Here is a 20,947-nt window from a genome sequence, read left to right on the forward strand (position 1 = left end):
TCTTTATTCATTTCCTAAAGAATATGTATCTGGTGCTTCTACAAACAGTGCCACTGGGTCTTGCACCATCAGTTATAGAAGAAAAATAGAAGCTGGAAAAGACTTGCTGCAGACGGTCTTCAGCAAACAAGCTTTGTTCTTGTGTATGTTTGCTGAGCTTGTGGGTAGCGGAAAACAGAGATGGAGCCAAAGGTGGATTCACAATCAAGACCCTGCCTTGGCACTAGAAGGAAAATCAGACTTCCTTGGCAGACTTTCTATAGCCTTCCCCATAGGGAATTTTCTGCATAAGGCAGATGTGTACCTTGTTTGTACTGGAATAACTTCAGAGTGAAATTAGGCATTGTACCTCAAGACTTGTCTCAGGGACATCTAGAGCATCATATGAGCTGGATGCTGCAACCCCTAGGACACCTCATACAGGTGATATGGGCTGTCCCAAGGTGACTCATCGGCAACCCCGAAAATGGAGCTGGCCTTGCTTCTGTTTATTTCATCCTCAGTGTTCACTAGCACACTGGAAATTCAGCCTGTTCATTCCATGCCAAATAGGGCACCTTTTAACACTGCTGCTCCATTTTAAGGAGCTCGCAAATCCCGCAGCCCTTTTCTGTCTGACCCCGATCCCAAATTCCACCTTTTTTGTCCGTGTATGTCCCAAATCTCATCCTTCAGCCAGTCAGCCCCTGAACACTGGGAACATTTGGTAAGATGATGTGAAGGAGTGTGAAATGATTTGTCTCTTTGATGTGCCCTCAAGGGAGGGAGGGGAGCAGGGGACCATCCCAAAGGGCGAGATGCAAATGAAGGTGTTAAAAAAAGGGGGAAAATATAAAGAAGATGAAAATAAGTCTTCTTGGTAAAACATAAATGGAGTTCTAGCTAGGTATCATTTGCCGAGGAAATTGCATTTCTATTTGGGAATAAATGAGTATAAAACTTGTTTGAGGCCCAGGTTATAATAGAACGGGGGAGAAGGAAATTGAAATTTATGACTTTGCAAATGACTCTTGTAGAAAAGAAAGACACACATCAGAGATGTCTTTTTATCCCCCCCTCCTCCCCTCCCTCCTCATTTTCTTCCTGCAGATGAGGAGGACAGGTCTGAAATAAAACAGATCTGAAATAAAACAGGTCTGAAATAAAACAGGTCTAAGCTTTGCCGGCCCGGAGAGGCTGAGGGGAGGCAAGGGGGGAGCAGGGACATTAGCGCTTGCCGCAACGTTGTCAGTGCCGATGTAAATGGACGTGCTACATAGTCAACAAGACACACTTGACTGCCTGCAAGTGGGAAGTACTTAAATCTTGGCACTGATAAATGAAATATTTTTAAGGGAGCTAATCAGTGAAAATGGGGTTTCATCAGGCACTGACATGTCTCTCTTGCTTCATCGAGTCCAAGAGAGAAAAATGATTGCGTGGTGCGGTCCGGAGCAGCCTGAGAGAGGGAGCTGAGATGGAGGCAGCACTGCTCATACCGAGGATGCTGTGGGGCGTGAGCCGCGGGGTCAGGGCTGGGGGCAGCCCCTGCTTCTGTGTACCCCCAGCCCCTCGGGTCCCCGCTCTCCGCCGCAGCTGGGCTTGATGGATGGCCCCGCACAGAATGGGCTTGGTGCAAATCCCCAATCTGCAGCCTGCTGGGCTCAGTTGGATCAGCAGTAGGCTAGCTGGTATTGCTGGATAAACACTCATAAATCTTCCTTTGCTTCCCAGCGAGCGGTGCTTCCCCTGCCTCCCCTAGTCCCCTGCCTTCTTCCTCTCCTGCTGATGCAAGGGGAGAGATGAAATTGGGGTGTGGGAACTAGATGGGGATGGCCACGAAGACCTGGGAAATGCCCTACACTAACAGCTTGCAAAACTGCCCACCAACCCCTCTGCCTCCAATTCTGCTGCTGGATGATGGGTGAGTGGGACAGGTTTCATACTTGTGCCTCAGTTTCCTCTCTCTGGAGCCATGATGATCAGCCCTTCCCTGCAGTTCCCAAATACTGCCTGAGCTGTGGGTGCAAAGGGGTTCCCAGGAGCTGGATGTGGCCATTAGCCCATGGGGAGACTGGGATGACAATACAGAGGGGGTTGTTCTCAGCATTTTTAGCTCACCCCATTGGAGGGAGCTTGAACAACAGAGTCACAGCAGAAAGAGGAAAGAGGACTGTGACGTGGCTCTGCCTCCTGAGCCAGACCCTGACGGCTGCAACCCAATGGGACCTGTGTACTGTTCCCATGGGATGTAGTAGGTGGGTGACCTGTGACCCTCAGTATCCCATCAGGACAAGGCAGAGTTGGTCCTCACTTCAGACAAAAAGCTGAAGCTGCTCCATTTAATAACCTTTCCATAAGAAGAACCCAGGAACCGGAACCTTCAAGAACCCAGGTTAACCAAAATGCAAGATATAAAAGATGCAACTCCTGTACAGTAGGACTGAAGCACACACTGCTTCAGTGAGGGACATGCCAGGATTTCTTCCCATCCAAAAGGAAAGGTCCACGTGTGTGAAAATAATCAGAGTGAAATTGTTCTGACAGACTAGCAGAGGGAAGAAATTCATAAATTAAAAGATATGTATAAAAAAAGAAAGCCTGGTGCTTACATCCTTAAGTCATAAAGGTTCAAAGCAGGATTCCCTCAGTAATCAGGAAATGAAAATGTCCTTCAATTACTGAGCATTTTAAGACATGATTATTTCATGTGCATGCTATTAAGAAAATGACAGTGGAAAATTCATCATGAAATAAATTAATACTTAAACATTTTTAAAAGGTTCCCTGGTGTATTCTTATCCTCCTCCCTTTCTGACACAATAATGTGTTGTTTCCAAAGAAAATTTTGTTGGACTACAGATGATAAAATACACAATGAAAAATACATTTGGAAAACAAATTCATAACTACTTTTTTTAAAGGAGACAGCTTAGCTGAAAATACGTAGAAAACACAAGGGCAATTTATTATTTGCTGCTGGTAGAAAAGAGTCTTTTTTTTCCTTTGTAAAGTGAAGCATGCTGGTGTTTGAATAATGGCCTCCCAAATTCACATAAACCCAATGATTTAGGCTCTATTTGCCCTTTTTTATTCTACATTTTTCCACCCCCAGTGCAGTATACTACTAAATGTCACATTGCAACATGCGTAGATCTCCACCAGGACAAAAGTTAATAGTCACTGAAAATTGCAGATAACTATGAGATGTGTTTGATTTGTTCTGATTCCAAGTGAATTTGGTTCTGGGGACAGATATAACCACATGGCACTGGAGACCTGAGCTCTCCAAGTGGGTCTGTTCTATAGTCTGCTGAAGTCAATGCATTTCTTTTAAGGGTTTCAATGGAATTGGCTTAGGAGGTGCCTCATGGGAGCTGCATGATATTGCACATATTTAACTCTGAGTCTTGCTGTGCCCAAATGACCACCTCAGCCTAGTAGCAGTATGACTTATGTACATGTATACCACACACTCAACCAGTTCAGAGCTCAGTACCAGCTAAGCTGGTGTGTTGAGGCTCAGGAGATCTAAGTTGAGGCAGGAACCTCTGTATTATCCATGAGGACACTGCATTCCCGTCTGGAACCAGGGAACAGGTTCTAATGCAGGAGGCTTGGCTGAGCAACTTATGTTTGTTAGTCTTTAATACCAGTGGGATGAAGTGGGCTTGTTGGCACAGGAGGCAGGGCAGGCTGAGATTTACTCCTGTGATGGGAACATGACAACTGGAAGTACCCTTCAAAGCCAAAGGCAGGGCAAACCCTACATCTCCCTGGGATGTGAAGAAGTGCTGGAACAGGTTGCCCAGAGAGATAGTGGATGCCCCGTCTCTGGAGACATCCTAGGTCAGGCTGAACCAGGCTTTGAGCAACCCAGTCGAGCTGTAGGTGTCCCTGTTCATTTCAGGGGAGTTGAACTGGCTGGTCTTTAAGGGTCCCTTCCAAATCAAATGATTCTATATTCTATGAAATCGCCTGTGAACTCCAAGGAAAAATGAACTTCCACCCTATCAGAGTGCAGAGAATCCTACACAGACAGGATGTGTTTTTGTTGGACTCCATGCACAAGCCTACCTTTAATTTTATTTTCGCTGGCAGCCTGAAAATAAAAACTGCTGCAAACTCAGTAGGGAAATGAGTATTGCTGCCCACATCTGCTCCTTCTTAGAGCATGCTGGTAGAGGGATCACCTTGCATTACAGAGATAGTCACATTACAAGCCTGCTCTGCCACTGTGCTTTTGTATTTGACCTATATTGTATGGTCATGGAGTACCTATTTTTATGTTCCATGGTTCATGTTTTGAGGGAGGACTATAATTCATGAGGGGTGCCTGCCTAGATAACTCACAAGTGGGATATACATGGCTGTCTCTTACTGTAGTACATTTTGCTGTTATCATGTATTATATTTGTAAAATGCCAGAGGGGGTGTCTGCAGGTCTAAAAATGTTGGTTATACCTACAGCTACTCATGCCATTAGTATAGTTGTAGATATTATATGATTTATTGATGTGTTTTTATTTCCCACTGGTATGGTATAAATATATTTATTTCACAAAAGTGGCCAATAAATTTCCCTTATGAATCCTGTTATCTGCACCATTAACCATTGATCATTTTTATGAGGTCACAACTTAAGGTGTACATGAATTTACACCTTAATTTGTGACCTTTTCCAAAATAATACATAGCCACTTCTGAACTATTCACCTCACGAGAGGCACTGCTCATTTTTGCTGCTTCCTACTCCACTTAATATTTGTTTCCAATCAGATAATATCTTAAAATCATGTGCTATTTAACTGCTTCATCTTCTTGACATACCAACGCACACATCAATGAGATGAAACTTTATCAGTCCCAATTCATTATTACGGCACTCTGGAATTCAATCAAGATAGAACAGGGTGATAATACAACACTAATAAACATAAAGTCATGCACTGGGCTTCCTGTTGAAAAGGCCAAGACAATGTGCTCCTAACAGCAAAGAATAGGAATTCCAGAAATTCAGATATTCCCAAGTAGGCATCTCTCTTACACATGACCTTTTAGATGCTGGGCACCATGGGAACAGCTCTTCCCCTGTGCCCTTTATCACTTCGCTCTTTGATTTTTTCAAAGCATTGAAACCAGGAGTATCGTACCTTCATTGCTATCAGAGTCTCACTGGCTCATGTTTACAGGGTGAAGAGTGTGGCTGAAAGCCCTGAGTTGGACATCACCCTCTGAAGAGGTGGTGAAGAGAAGGCCAATGAATGGTGAAGGTAACTAGCTGTGTAATGCACATTTAGAGGTATGATGTCCTCAGACATGGTGCCCTCAGTCAGCGGAAGTGCCATCCTGGGTTTGCGGGAAGTGGCAGCTTCAGATCCTCCCTCTACCAACTGTGATTCCATGACATCAGGAGTCCCACAGCCCTTCAAAATTAGGGGTAGGGGAGAACCTGAAAACCTTTGATGCTAAACGAGCACTGCAGCAGGGATTATTCATAGGTTTTAAACAAAACGCACAGCGTGAGCCAGAGCCCTCCTTCCACACACACTCTCCACAGCTCTCTCTTCATCCAGAGTTTGGCTGCCCAGACTTTTTATTTGCACACAGTTGTCCTTAAAAATAATAAGTGACTATTTGCCTGTTCAAAGCCTGAAACAAGTTGACCAATTGCTGCTGTGTTTTACTTCAGGGTATCCATCTAAAGGCAGAGAGAGAATCAGACTGTAATGGTTTGCCTGGCTCGAAAACTCCATTTTGGGCCACAGAGAGTCATATTTCAGAGAGTATTGATCACAGTGCAGTTTGTGTTTCCTCACGTCCATGATCCTGTTTGCAGCCCTGTAAAATAATAACAGTACTCATGTCAGTAAGGTAATTACCATTGATCTAACACACTGTGACAAATTTTTCAGTCATGCCACTTGATTCATACTTAAAGTTATGGCACTACTGACTGCTCCTTAAATAATTGAAGGATGCCCTTTGTAAATCAGTGCACTCTTGCCAAAAAGTGGCAGTTTCTTCTTTGTTTCAGGCCTTGTTCCTTAGCTTCATCAGGGATTTCAGAATTAAACAGACAGCTTTCCACAGCCTGTAGTTCACACTTAGAGCAAATATCATCCAGGCTGGCAAATCACATATGACACCTTTGTTCAAGAAAAGAGGTGAAAAAGAAGATAAAAGTTAAAGTACAAGGAAGACCAGGGTTTCTGTGGTGGTGGGATTTACTAGCAGGTGGTAACAATAAGAGCAACAAAGCCAAATTCAGTTTATTCCAAACATCCATGAAAGAAGGGTTTTCCCGGCGGGTTTGAGCTTTGACAAGTCTCCCTGCCATGATGCAGAAGGTGTTGTTCCTTGGCTTGCCTGGATCCCTTCCCAGAAGGGGTCTGACATGATGGGCGGGATGGATGAAGCACTCTCAGCTCTGCCAATATGGTCCTAATCCATTGCATTAACCTAAATCCACCTTGTAGTACTAACATTAGATACTACTGCTGACTCTTGATATTTCTTTCGGAAATAGTGGCACTACTAGGCAAATAATAGTTGGACTATATGATCTTGGTGGTCTCTTTCAACTTTAATTATTCTATGATTCTATGATCAAGGTGGAGATGGCTCTGGGTGGTGGGATCCATTGGCAGCTAACCATAAAGCAGCATCTCCCCCAGGGAAATGTGGACACTGACAAGGAGAGCTTGTATTAGCTCACCACAGTCTTTTATCAAACTAGTCTCCTTGGTTGTCAAGGAAGCCTAGAAATTAATTTAAGCTGGACATCAAACATTATGGAGACATTTCTCATTGACACTGATGGATAGAAGTCTGCTCTGACTGTGAAGCACCTTCCTGAAGAGCCTGTCTCCTTACCTATGAAACATAGAGACCATACAGGGAGACATACATCCTGTGGTTGCTTTTGGAAGATACAGCAGTCAATATAAAGTCCATCTTCCATGTGCAGGGAGCCTGTCCCCAGCTGCTAGACCCTTTCCTCTCACCTCTCCTATTTAGACACCCTCCTTTACAGTGTATAAAGGACATTGCAGTTGTTAACACAGGTCCAAAAGCAAAGAAGATAAGAACAAGATGTACATCTACAAGCCATGTATCATCCCCATTGCTCAGCCACCCTGTTCTTTACTCACTGGCATCCTGCTGTGAAGTCCATCTCCGACAAACTTCACACACTTGGGTAGGGAATCATGGCTATCAACACCTTGGCTGAGCTTGGTTTGAGGAGCACACAGATCACCTGGCATTCCGCATTTGGCTTGGTGGCTCTCATGGGACACTTGTTTTGGGGTGAGTGTAGCTTTGCAGCAGCTATCATGGTATTACAGCCTTTGGAGAGCAAATTAAATGAATTGTCTTTCAGGAGAGCCTCCAACCTGCCTTTTCTGTATTGTTGGGACACACAAAGCGATGGCTCCGGCTTTGATCCACTCTGCTCCCTGTAAAGAGCCCTCTTTTGTGGACATTCTTGTACCTGCTTGAGGTGAGGCCAGAACAAACAGAAAGCATCTTAGGGGAGCTTACTAAATAAGTCTAGGATTGAGTGAACAGCATATTCAAGGGGTCAAATTTAATTCCTTCCTTCCTTTTGTATTCAGATTAGAGGCCAAGGTAGATTTGTGGAAGCCAGGACTCTTCTGCTAATGCTGCTTTTGCACTTAACCTGCAATTTACCTGTCAGTAACAAATACATTAAAGGCCAGCTAAGCTCTTCAAACTTCCAAAAAATTTACCGCACCATCAGATGAGCTCTTTAGCATCCAAGAGCACAACAGGCTGTTCACGTCTAACAAAAACATCTGCCACTTAAATAAATCCTCATCAAAAATGCGCCTGGTAAAATAAATGTGCATATTTAAAGAAACAACATGTTTTAAGTCAATCAAACACCTCAAAAATAACAATAAAAAGCCTTCCAAAGAGACTACTTGCCAGTGATGTATTGGCTTGTCTAGGAAGGGCCGTGTTTTCCGAGCCTCCTGAATTCCTCAACTCAAGCACTGAGTGGAGGTTTATTAAGAGACCTGTCTGGATGTATATCAGCCTTGTCCCTAGTGGGGGTCCAGTGTTAAATTCCATCATTAAAACCTATTACTGAGCTATCAAAACGAGCCGTAATTCCGTCTAATGACCTCATTTCCCTAAGCGTAACTCGACGTGAGGGCTGCTGGTGCGGTGCTGCCTCTTGGTAGGCCCCAGCCTCTCTGCAGAGCAGGGGGTGGTGGGGAGAGAGGGAGAAATCAATGTCTGCAGAGATGACAAGGCACACAGCCAGTGACTGGGGACCACGAAACTATCCAATATCCCATTTCCTATCCAGTCTATTAGCAGCTGAAGGCAGCCTGGGCTCTGGCTTTGATTGAAGGCTGAGCTGAGACCAGATAGAGGAGGAGAAGCCCAGGCAATATGGCCACCAGGCGAGTCTTGTTCCCAGCTAGCCGAAATCGCTTGGAAAAGACTTTGTTTGGATTATTGCATAAAAAGTTTTAAATGTTCTTCTTATTTATTTATTTATTTTCCTCACCTTGTTCTGGTTCAGGGGTGGACACAAGGAAAAGGCAAAAAAAAAAAAAAAAAATTCAACCCTTTCCCATCTCCCCCCCCTCGATCCCCCTTCCACACACCTCTACTTGCCATGAAATCATTTCGTAAATACAAAAAAGGCCCCTCAGGCTATTGGTGCCCAGACACTCATTTTTAGAGTGGATAATTGACTCCTTTCAGTTGATAATTCATAGCTTGCATATGCCAGCTAATACATCAGTGCCCAGAGACTCAGCAAGAGCCCCAAGCACAAACGGGAGAGAGGGAAAGGAAAAGGAAAAAAAAAAGAAAGAGAAAAAAATATTTCAGATGATAGATGAGTGCATTATGGCTTTATGAATGAATTATGTCCCGCAAATACCTTGAGCAGGAGAGTCTGTCGGCCTGTATCTATACTAATCTGGGAGGAATTATGACGATTTTCACATTAAAAAGGGAAAAGGGAAAGAATTAATTGAGCAATTGGGCCATTAAAAATGTATGCCGGCATGTTCTGTATGTCCATTTTCCAATTTATCATACGCTGGGAAGCGTCCTCCCCGGGTTACTGCCATTTTTCTTCTCTTTCTTATGTTTGATCTTTTTATTTTTATTTATTGCAGACTGCTGTCGCACAAAACCCGACTGGCATCGCTGTGACAAGACAAAGTCGTTTTGTTTTTTTTTTTTTGCAGGGATGTCCAAAAATCAGGTTGAGGGAGTGGGGTGGATTTCTTCTTTGCATCCCACAGCCAGTATTTCCCACAAAACCACTGCCCACTCCCACATTTAGCTGTGGGTCACATGGGTGCTGGCCAAAATTACATTCTCAGTGGTTACAGTGTTTAAGTTCTGCATATGTACATTGTAGTATGTGTTAATTATTTTCAGATCTGAGAAATAACTGAGAAAATATTTTTGCAATAACAGGAATTTTAGGAACTATTTCCAACTCCATAATTAATTGGTTTGGTTAAATATCTGAAATAACTAGGAAATGTGTTTCCTTCCTTCTTATAATACATATCTATATCTATATATCTATCTAAAATATATATCTATATAATATATTTCATTTTATTTCCCTAACATCACTTAAAACATTGGTACATCCTGGATTTTAGCATTAAAATATATACCAGTAACTCAATCAATGCAAAAAAAAAATCCCATTTAAGATCTTCTGACCAACACACACTGTTCAATCTATGCCTTCAAATTTCTAATCCAGGAATTACGCTTCACCTGAACTTCCACTAATACAATTAGCGTGGTGTGTTTGCTGAAATATAATGCCTTTACAGAATAATGTTTTATGCTGCAAAGCATAGCTAATCTCTTCACGCAAGCCACGCTACGGAAAATCATTTTATAATATGCAGGAAATTTCTGATGTTGTTTATGTTCTTGTGTTTATGAGGTCTTTAATTGATTGTGAGCTGCTCTTTAAATACTTAAAGATTTAAAACAAAAAAATCCTATTAATGTTTCCTATCCTTTTTTTCCTTTTCAGACTTGTTATTTAACAAGTTTTATTATTTCTTAATGAATGAGCCCAAAGAGATGAGTGCTCGAGTAGAATTTCAGCAAATGATTTTATTATTCTATTACCTTTACTATTAGTTTATTAATTGGGATCTTCTTGCAGGGTACGTGGGTTTATTACCTTATCTGAGGTGTGGCAAGCCCCTGAACTCCCTTTGATTGCTGCATACGTGTGTGCCTGCAAATTTTGCCATGGGTTTGATTCAGTTATTCCACATAATGAAGAGGTAAGTACCCCTCCGTGCAAATATCACCCTCCTGACTCTCGGTATTTTTCCAGCAGCTACTGTGCCATATCGAAGCTTTTGGAAGCTCTCAGACAGCTGATGTATATAATAGAGGTGTGGAACAGATTTCTGCTTCTGCAAATATTCTGAGCTCTGTCAGATCTCTAAGTTCACCGCGAATGGGTGGATTTCTGGTGGGCAGAGCAGGGTGACCACTTGTCTCCAAGAGTGGCACCTCCTGCTGAGCTGCAGGACCTGGATGGGAATCCTTGGATGGGTACAGTGTGGAACCAGTACTGAGCAGAGCCCCATTCCACAGTCACAGAATGGCTGAGGTGGGAAGGGACTTCATCTGGTCCAACTCAAGCAGGGCCACTCAGACCAAGCTGCCCATGCCCAGATTTGAAGATCTCCAAGAAATGAGGATCCACAAACTCTGGGCAGCTGGCCTTATTTGCCCCACTACACATAGAATGATAAAGGTTGGAAAAGACCCCTAAGATCATCTAGTCCAATCCCAACCCATCCCCACCATGCCCACTAACCAGGTCCCTCAGTGCCTCCACTGGCTCTTCTTGTCCCTGGCTCCGCAGTGGGAATTATCCCAGCAGGACCTCGCACACCATGGCAACTGAACATAGTTCATCCAAAAACCAGCACATCAGTCTTGCTGATTACACATGCCTTCTTCTGGTAACACACATCTCGGTAAAGGATTAATGACAGCCAGAATCCCATTAAGAAAGAAACACAAGTTCCCCAGCTTACTTAATATCAGGTTTCTTGCACCTGGGTCACTGATGTAGGACGTAACCTGCAGAATATAAAACGTCCTGTTATTGCCTTTGCCACTGACAAGAACAGAGAGGGGCGGTGAGGAGCAGACATCTATAATACAGCCTCCCTCTGACATGCTCAGGCAGGCACAGACCTGAAGGTTGCAAGTAGCTTTGGCAGCAGGGTTGCTGCTCTGGATAGCTCAGCAGCTCCAGTTTCGCCTGGATTTGCAGAGGCATGGAGTTTCCTGTCTATATCCAACCAAACACCAGGAATAAATGTTCCCTGGCAACACCTCCGTGAAAACCTTGATTCCTTGAACATGAAGGTCCTAGCATGTTGATACATGCCATGGCTTTGTGCTGGGATTTGGGTGCTTTGAACTTCCAAGCTACCTCGCCTGTTTCTGAAAATGTTCCCCAAAATGCAGCCTGGGTGAGGAATCATGAGAGGCAAAGACTTTTTCCCCTGTTCTGCTTCCTGGAGGACTTTACACGGGCAAAGTGTACCTACAGAGGACTTCAGCTTTGTGGGGGATGATGTTACGTCTTTTGCCCAGTGTATTTGTCCTTCGGGGGTTACACCAGGCAGGAGAACAGCCAAATAAATATGGATCAATAAGGCTACCAGGACAGTTTTTGTTTTTCCTCTGAGATCAGACAGTTTAGTAACTGTCTAAAAACCAGAAGTTACACGTTGCTTTTTAATTTAAAAACAGATAATTTGCTAAAAAAAAAAGTCCTGAAGTGTCACTTTATAAAGAATGCCTGTAAGTGGTTTCAATTCATCCCACAGAACTGCTGACCTGCATCATAGGGAGCACTTGAAGATCACTGCACTTTACGGGGAAAAAGGTGACAACAACCCAGAAGGTTTTTGCATTCAGGATTTCTGGAGAGGAGCTTTGAATGGATCAGGCTCCTGCTGGAGTCAACAGTTGCAACAGACTGCAGTGAGTCCGGCCCTGCTGCTTCTCTACCTGAGGTGGCTACTGGCACCCAATATGACCCATCCAGATGCTCAGCAGGACTTGAAATAAATTAGCCATTATTTCCTTGTTTGGGTTACAATCTACTTGAAATAAATTAGCCATAATTGGCTTATTTTCGTTACAATCTGTGCTTCCTATTGCATTTCCATGATGGTGCCACTGTGACAGCCCAGCAGCCTCTGTGGCTGCGTAGTGCTGAGATAGATGTTCAGAGGACTCCTGCATGCAGCTGAAGAGAAAATGGGTCAGGGACGTGGTACTCTTCCCACAAAGCCGCACACCACCGCTGAGAGCGACACAGAAAGCACCCACATCCAATGCCATTTCTCCACCGAGCTTTATACCGGGTCCTTTCTGGGTGAGGAGTTTTTTGAGAGAAGGATTAGTTTTTCTTACTGATAATGAAACCAGCCGTGCCCTTTTCTCCCCTGCCTTCTCCCACATCTCACTGCGTTCAGCTACCTCCTGCTGCTGGCATCCCGCACTCCGACTGTGCTGATAACTCAGGGAAGGGACCTTTCTCATTGAACAAGGTGGGAAAAGCAGCTTCAAGTGTCAGGAATTTCTCCCAGACATTCAGCATCTGTATTTAAATTAAGAGGCTTAAAGCTCTCCGGAACTTTTCCAGGTTTTTAATTTTAGTTTAACTTCAGGAGTGCGGCTTTAGGCCCAGAATATCGTATCTGGAGTGCCATCTACCGCGTCACTCAGGGACTGCTCGGGAGTTGGGGCTGAGCGCTGAGGGGGGCAGCTGTGCAAAGCTCCTGCCTGAATGCTGCCGGAAGGCGAGTTAGAGAGAGAAGGAAAGAAAGAGAAGAAGGGAGGAAGGAGAAAGGAAGGAAGGGAGGAAGGCAAGACAAGAAAAAAGAGAAAGGGAGGGGAGGGGAGGGGAGGAAAAAAGAGGAGGAAAAAAGAGGAGGAAAAAAGAGGAGGAAAAAAAAGAAAAGAAAAGAAAAGAAAAGAAAAGAAAAGAAAAGAAAAGAAAAGAAAAGAAAAGAAAAGAAAAGAAAAGAAAAGAAAAGAAAANAAAAGAAAAGAAAAGAAAAGAAAAGAAAAGAAAAGAAGAAAAAGGAGAAAAAGAAAAAAAGAAGAAAATAAAATAGTAGAGAAGAAAAAATGAAAAGAGAAGAAAACTGCTTTCTTGTGCTTCTTGTATTTTAAAAACCTTTCAAAATTCTGAAAGGCAAAATACCTGAGTATCTTGCTCTTCAACCTCAAGGTTTTTTATATTACCAGACATACTGTTTTGATTATTCCAGCCCTTTGCAAACCTCTCAGTGGAAAGCAGATCCCTTCAAAATTCCAGTTCCCTGGGTGATATTTTGGCAACCAGATAGATCTCCCTGGGGTCCAGCCCTAGTGGATCCCCATCCTAGTGGATGGGACTGGGACTCCTGTGTGCTGTGTTTGTAGGCAGCACCACCACATCACAACAAATAGCCATTACACGTGGGAATGGCCGGGATCAACCCAAACTGAGAAGATCCAGCAGATTTTGAGCAGCAACAGACGAGTTCACAGCCCTCCATCCACACGCACCGGTGCAGAGGACCCACAACCTCAGGACATGTAAGATTGGTGAGAAATCGCTCATAGAAGGGCAGCGAGCTCCCTCTGCTGCCAGATTCCTGCAAGAGGCAGGCTAAAGCCCTTTTTTACTGCATCGTCTTGGAAAGAACGCATCTATGATATGTACATCTCTCTATGTATTTACATGAACATGAATATATAATTATACAAAAGTATTAAGATCTATATAACATTTACATAGCTATATACGTATTAATACACATATATATACACATAGATATATGTAATTTGTGCATTGATTGGACCTGGGGGACTGGCAGCAACTCCCATGGTGCCGGATGGGTTTCCAGCTGGGTTGAGGTCACTGCCCATTCCTCCGCCTACAGCCAAGCGAAATGTTTACCTTGGTTTGTTGTTGTTTTTGCCAAACTAATTGCACCAAAGGGCAGATTTGCCGTCTTGTGAATTACTTCCTGCGGCCAGATGCAGACGGATTGCGTGGGTCTGTGTCACTGTGTGGCTCTGCAGCTTCAGCTAAAGGATTGGTGTAATCCCTGTAAATTCATTAGCATTCATTAGCTCTCTGTTTGTGGCTATTCAGCTCCTTCTCCTCCTTCCTGCTCATCTCCTTCCACGGAACAAAGATTTATCACTGAATTAAGGCTGGCCGACAAGACGGGGAAGGAGGATAATTCTATTACCTGCCAGAGCAGTTGAGGGGGGAAATTGTGTGCAATAATCGTGGCTGGAGCACTGGCTCCAGCAGTCCAAGACTGCGAGATGTCATGCAGATGAAATGGGAGACAGGAACCACTGCTGGATGCCCATAGAGGAGGCTTGGTAAAGCCTCTGCACTGTGTTCCCACTGGTTTGTAGCAGGGTGCTGAGGAGGAGGACGTCCCCGCTTGCAAGGAAGGCTGTGGTCTCACAGGCATCAGCACCAGGCAAATCCAAGCTGTGGACAACAGCTTTCATGGAATCATAGAAATGTAGATTCATTAAGGTTGGAAAAGACCTCCAAGATCACCCAGTCCAACCTCAGCCCACCCCACCCACTGACCATGTCCCTCAGTGCCACATCCCCATGGCTCTTGAACACCTCCAGGGACGGTGACCTCACCACCTCCCTGGGCAGCCTGTTTTAAGGCATGACCGCTCTTTCAGAGAATAAATGTTTCCTAATATCCAGCTTGAACCTCCATCTCGACCAGGGCTTTATTCTGGAGGCTGTCTGCAGTTCAGGGGGGTTGGCAAAGCAGTGGGACGCAGTCTGGCTGAGCACTGCCAGTGATTGCTGCTGAAAGGCCAAGGGCTGTTTTGTTCCCCAAGGATTTTTCCTGCAGCCTTGGGTATAAATTTCCTTCCATTTACTCGTCCATCTCTGCTCTGTGCTATGTTTGGGCTGTCAGTGGTTACCTTGAACGTTTAGGTCAATCACTGATATTATTTCCATCTCTGGTGCTGGCAGCTCCTCATCCTGGGCCTTCAGCTTTGTGTCCTGCCTATATATAAAACACCATTCATTCCCAGCACAGTGGGGGGAGGCAGAAATGAGCCCCCCGTATTAAGCAATCCTATTGCTTTAACAGTGAGCCTGGAGGGAATCAGGGGGGTAAAACAAGCGTTAGAGCTGCAGTGTGTACAAGTGTAGAGCCTGTGTTTGCAGAACATTGCTCACATCCCCAAACTATCTGCATGGAGGCTTGCACCCAGTGAACAAGGGAAGGCAATGCCAGAGCCAGAAGCGTGCAGAGACATCTCTATTTACCTTGATCGAGCTGTAGGTGTCCTTGTGCATTGCAGGGGAGTTGGACCAGATGATCATTAAAAGTCCCTTCCAACTCAAACAACTCTGTGATGGTATGACTCTACCCTGACCCCGTCTGCTTTGAAGGGCTGCTCAGTCTTTCCCTACAGCCAAGCATTCTGACACTGAAAAAACAACAATAAAAACTTTTACATAAAAGTAGTTAACCAGAGTACTTACTAGTGGAACTCAGGCTGCTCAGCACAGATGCAGTGGAAGAAGCCATGCTGTTAGAGGAAATAAATACATGCTAATTGGGGCCCATCGCTCTGCTGCCAGTTGTTCTCTGATGGCACATGCGTGCACATTTATGCACTGGGAAGCGGAAAATGCTTTTTTCCCTGACCATTTTGGGTACAAACAAATTTGAAATATTGACTGCAAAAGCTGCCAAAACATACATCAGCCAGGCTTCTACAGCTGTACATTATTGCTACCCTAGTGCAGAGATGATTCTAAGCTCCAGGTCTTTGTTTAATCTCTTCCTTCCTTATGAGTGCCTGTATATTGTTTTGTCATTTATGGGAGTCATTTTGCAAAGTGGATCCGGGGTGTTTTCACAGAGGGTTTACATTGCACATGATTGACTGAGCTGATTCCATTCCAGACACTCACGTATCCCCTGCTGCATCAATTGGAGCTGAGCACTTTTTATTTCCTTGCAAGGGAAATGAGCTCTGACGAATGGTGATGACATGAATATCATATTATTTCGGGTCTGAGAGGATGGGGGGCATGGTGCTGTCTCTTCTCACTTTTCTCACCCTCTATGCTGGAATAATTCTTGTTTCCACCGAAATAATCCCCCAGACACCTGGTGATTACTGCATTAAGGGGTGATGAATTGCAATGCTTAAAAAACCTGAAAATCCTCTGTCTTGTATTTACAGCCACGCTGGCAAGGAGTGAGTCAAATTTTGGCTGGGGAAGATCCTGTGGAGCTACTGGCAAAGGCAAAGCATAGAATCATAGAATCACTGGGGTTGGAAGGGACTCTTAAAGGCCATCTGGCCCAACTCCCTGCAATGAACAGGGACTCCCACAGCTCCATCAGGTGCTCAGAGCCCTGTCCAGTCTCCAGGGATGGGGCATTCACCACCTCTCTAGAAAGCATCTGTTGTGCGATCCTGTAGCACCCCTGCATCACAGCATCCCCAGTACTCCTCAGGCTTTGCCTTGGGCAATGCCATGGCCAAGCTCACCATGGGGTCTATGCCTTACAGACATAGGTTTTCCAGTTAGCAGCAGATCCTGCCCACTGATGCAGAGCCATCACCACGATCCCCTGCTCTTTGTAACTGGTTTGTCCCCCCGGTAATTAGTCCATATTTAATTATTACCAAGGATAAAAGGCAGGGACACATTGCAGTCATCCTCGCAAATCATCTTTTGTCCAGATGGCCCAGAAAGTACATGGTAAACCTCATTAACAGATTGTGCCAATTAATTACCCAGTGTGGGAATCACTCTGCTAACTGCGGGCAGCAGCTGCCAGCAGCCAGGAGCACAGCCACAAACCAGTGTCAATGTTGCCATCACTGCTGGGGTTTGGTTAAACTTTTGAATTTTTAAGCTTTTTTTTTTTTTTTTTAATTTTAAACAATACATTTTTAGGGGAAATGGTGGCTGTTTTGCTGAAAGATTCCCCCTCCTCTGCCCCAAATCAGGCACCGTGTGGATGGGGGTTGGCCTCCAGCCTACCTTCAGCTGCACAAAGCTGCTTCTTTTCATATATATATATATATATATATATATATATACATCCCCCAAAGTAAGCAGATTAAAAGACAGTTTTTTCTCAGTCTAAAACTCTGTACCTATTGATAAATCTGAATGAATTTGTACTCGAGGCTGTTAATTGCCTTGCAGATGTTTAGTCATAGGATTCCAGTGCAGAAGAGGATCAATAGATGTTGAGATTAAATTATCCACCTATTTCAAAACCCAAATAATCACTGCCTGAGCTTGTTTAGTTTGGGCCCGAGACAAAAGTCAATTCTTTCCCTGCAGACATTTCTATAAAGTATGGTTGACATAAGAAATGATGAGACTCCAGAAAACCATATTGAGCCATAAATATTCAGCTCTGCAGTGGATCCGTGAATAATAATTTAACTTTCTCTAATGCCCAGCTCTCAGAGTGCTTAACAAACTCCCTATTCTTGGCAATCCTCTGCTGTTTAACAATTCAGAGCCTCTAATCCATAACTTGGGAGGGAAAAATGAAGATTTGGATCCAATAAACCCTCAGCTGACACTTAGTGGAGCTTCGCTGTGGCATTTGCAGTCAGCTGAACAGAACAGAAAGGGTGGAGATGAGTGCTCTGTCTGTAGGTATTTGTAGCTACCCTAGATGAGCCCTCCTGCCATTTTTTGCCTGCTTTTGAGTTACTATTTCATAGAAACACTATGGTTGGAAAAGATGTCCAAGATCATCCAGTCCAACACCAACCCATCCCCAACATGCCCATTAAAACACTTCCCAGCACAAACATCCCCTACACGTGTCTGCTGGCAGTTCTTCCCTCCTCTCCCTCACCTGAGTCCTCCTTAGCTCTTTCCAGCCCAAAATAAATCACAGCAGCCCTCACACACTGCTTTAAGGAGGGGGGTAGGACCTTCCCAAGCTGCAACCTGAGAGGAGGTGGCACCCATTTCCTCTCTGATGGGAACAGGATGGGAATTTCACCCCTTGAAGGAGACCCCACCATCAGGGGAGGTGAAGCATGGCAATGCCAAACCTCACTCACAGAAATGCAGTGTGAGCAAGGCATGATTCCACCCTGCGTGCACGGTGCTCACGCACTGGCAGCTGTGCCATATTCTCCAAGTCCTCCCAACACCTCTTCCCTTCCACCCAAGCAGAGAGCTCGGGTGTTGTTATAGCAACCTCGGCATGGTGAAGTCTCCAGAGGAAAGGTTTATAGGGAGAGGCAATCTCTTTTATTAGACTGGGTGATTCGGCTGAGAGAGAAAAAGGAAACAAACAAAAAAAATTGATGAAAGAGGGAGAGAGCAGCATGAAACTCCTCAGTCACCTTATTTCCGTGCTTCCCTTCTAATTCCCAGCCCTGACCCTGACATCACCCTTCTGTTGTACCTTCTTCCAGCACATAGAATCACAGAATCATTAAGGTTGGAAAAGACCTCTAAGATCACCCAGCCCAACCCCAGCCCACCCGCCGTGCCCACCGACCACATCCCTCAGTGCCACATCCCCACAGCTCTTGAACACCTCCAGGGACAGTGACCCCACCACCTCCCTGGGCAGCCTGGGCCAGTGCATCATTGCTCTTTCTGATTAAAGTGTTTCCTCATATCCAACCTGAACCTTCCCTGGCACAACTTAAAGCTTGTTTTTCTTGTCCTATCACTGTTAGCTGGGAGCAGAGGCCAATTCCCACATTGCCATCACCTCCTTTCAGAGTGCTGTAGAGAGCAATAAGGTCTTTGCTGATCCTCAGCACAGCCCACAGGGCACAGTGCAGTTAAAGGCTTGGTCTTCTCAGGGTGGACACTGAAGAGCTTTTCGAGGCATCAAGAGCTTCCACTCGGTCACAGAAACCAAAGGGAAGATGACATTACGACCTGGATGGGAGAGTTGCACAGCACTGCATCCCTTCCTCCTCTGAAGCACTGCGTGCAGGATGTATGGCACTGTCCTGCCCTGCTGCTATCTAATCGGATCACACGGGCTCTGATTACATTCAGGGAGCTGATAAATAGCACATCTGAAAGCCACTTGCTTGCCTCAGCCGAAGTAACTCTTGTTGTAGGGGGTGAATTAAAGCCAAGAATAGATAGTTTTTTTTTTCTGATTATTTTCATTTTTGCTGCTGTGGAACTTCACTTCTGGGGAAGCTGCAGGCATCAGTCTGTGAGGAAACAACACAAGGAGCCTGTGCAGAGCTATTTCTATTCAGGAGCACAGTTATCACCGGAGGTCCAACTCCCCATCCAGGGTGTCCAGGGCCAGGTTGAATGGGGCCCTGTGCATCCTGGCCTGGTGAGGGGCACACAACCCACGCCAGGGGTTGGAGCTCAATGATCTTTAAGGTCCCTTCCAACCTGAGCCATTCTCTGATTTTCTAATAAACAGAAACTAAAGCATGAAACCCACTTCAGAGTTTGTCTAGAATTTTTCATCAGAGCAGGCCCAGTTAGAGAATGTTGGCAAGGCACAGCAGGGGCAGAACCAGACTGGAGTCAAAACTCAGGGCAGAGCAGACAGTAAATTATAGCTTTGCCCCCTGGGAGATAGAGCTATACAGACATTTCAGATGATTTACCCACCCTGCGTAGTGCAACAGCCAAAGAAAGCAGTGCACACTGAAGACTGCTCTTTTTCTCACTGCTACCTCCTAATTTCCACCTTCTGGAGCAGCAAATAGCCTTTGTGAAAATAGATTTAAGCCTCTAAGCTTTAAACAAGGCTCCAGAGCTAGGGGAATTAATTGGAAAATGATTGAAGGCCACGAGAGGGCTTTGTTTAAGGGTGGAATATTGCTCACAACTGGCAAGCAGAGACATGTGTGTCCAGCTGATGTGCAGAGGGGGCTTCTCCCAGTCAGACAGACACTGCTGGGTGGGTAGGGCTGGGCCACCACCCCATCACATCACTGACGTGGTAAAACCCCAAGAGCCTGCATCTCAAGCACCCCTTGAACCACAGGGATGTGGGAAGCAAGAGGCGAGCCCTTGGCTCCACCTGCTGCTATGCATTTTGCTGCGAGAATAATGAGGCAAAACATCTCACATCGCGTGGCCTTTTTCCTCGTCTCCCCCCAGCACCTGCTCATTAATGAACGCTCTCCATCCGCATCGAGCAGGGCTGGCACAGCGTTGAACTTTGGGTGTCTTTTCAGTGCCACAGCCTGGTTAATAATTACTGTCGTGACTCACTCCACTCCATGCTGCTGGAGCACCATTAAGAGAATTGACAGCACAAATAACAGAAGCATTAAGCCTAATGATGGTGCAAGCGTTACCCTGCTGAAGTGCTGCTGGTGTCACAGGAGAAGAGCCCTTCCCTTTAGCGGGTGTCCCTCCGAGGGGGCCTTTTCCTCCCCACCCCACACATGAGCTCACATCTCCTTTGTGATGTGACCGTACCCCTCTGCATTTCAGAATGCCCCCATTCCAGTCGTGCAAACTCTCAGAATCCACCATTTGCATTCCTGTAGATTCACACCCAAGAGCGGCCCTCTTCCTCCCATCTCCCTCCCCCAGCTTGCCTGGATAGTCCAAAATTGTTCCAAATCAGTTTCACCGCTTTCCTGGCTTTCCTTTCCTTGTACAGCATCAGGGGATGCCCAGCCCCTCACGGATGATGGAATTTCAACCCCTGGATGCTTCTGTCCCCAGCACCATCACTTTCAGGCATGGCCCAATGCTTTTGAATCAATTTCCATAGAATCATTAAGGTTTGGAAAGACCACTAAGATCACCCAGTCCAGCAGTCAACCCATCCCCACCATGCCAGCTGACCACGTCCCTCAGTGCCACATCCCCACGGTTCTTGAACGCCTCCAGGGACAGTGACCCCAG

The 20,947-nt window shown here is 45.2% G+C and overlaps 1 long non-coding RNA gene across 2 annotated transcripts; it reads right to left on the bottom strand.

Annotated features, from left to right (window-relative positions):
* LOC110402795 lies at positions 5,553-20,877 on the bottom strand. Of its 2 annotated transcripts, XR_002441310.1 has the most exons (5): positions 20,389-20,877; positions 15,362-15,525; positions 15,010-15,095; positions 13,997-14,147; positions 5,553-5,820 (listed from the first exon to the last, which is right to left on the bottom strand). It is a non-coding gene; the product is annotated as an uncharacterized LOC110402795 (long non-coding RNA). The 2 variants fall into 2 exon arrangements; XR_002441309.1 differs by lacking the exon at positions 15,362-15,525 and having other exon boundaries at positions 20,389-20,485.

Source organism: Numida meleagris, chromosome 7 (genome assembly GCF_002078875.1).
Source record: "Numida meleagris isolate 19003 breed g44 Domestic line chromosome 7, NumMel1.0, whole genome shotgun sequence".
Classification (NCBI taxonomy): domain Eukaryota; kingdom Metazoa; phylum Chordata; class Aves; order Galliformes; family Numididae; genus Numida; species Numida meleagris.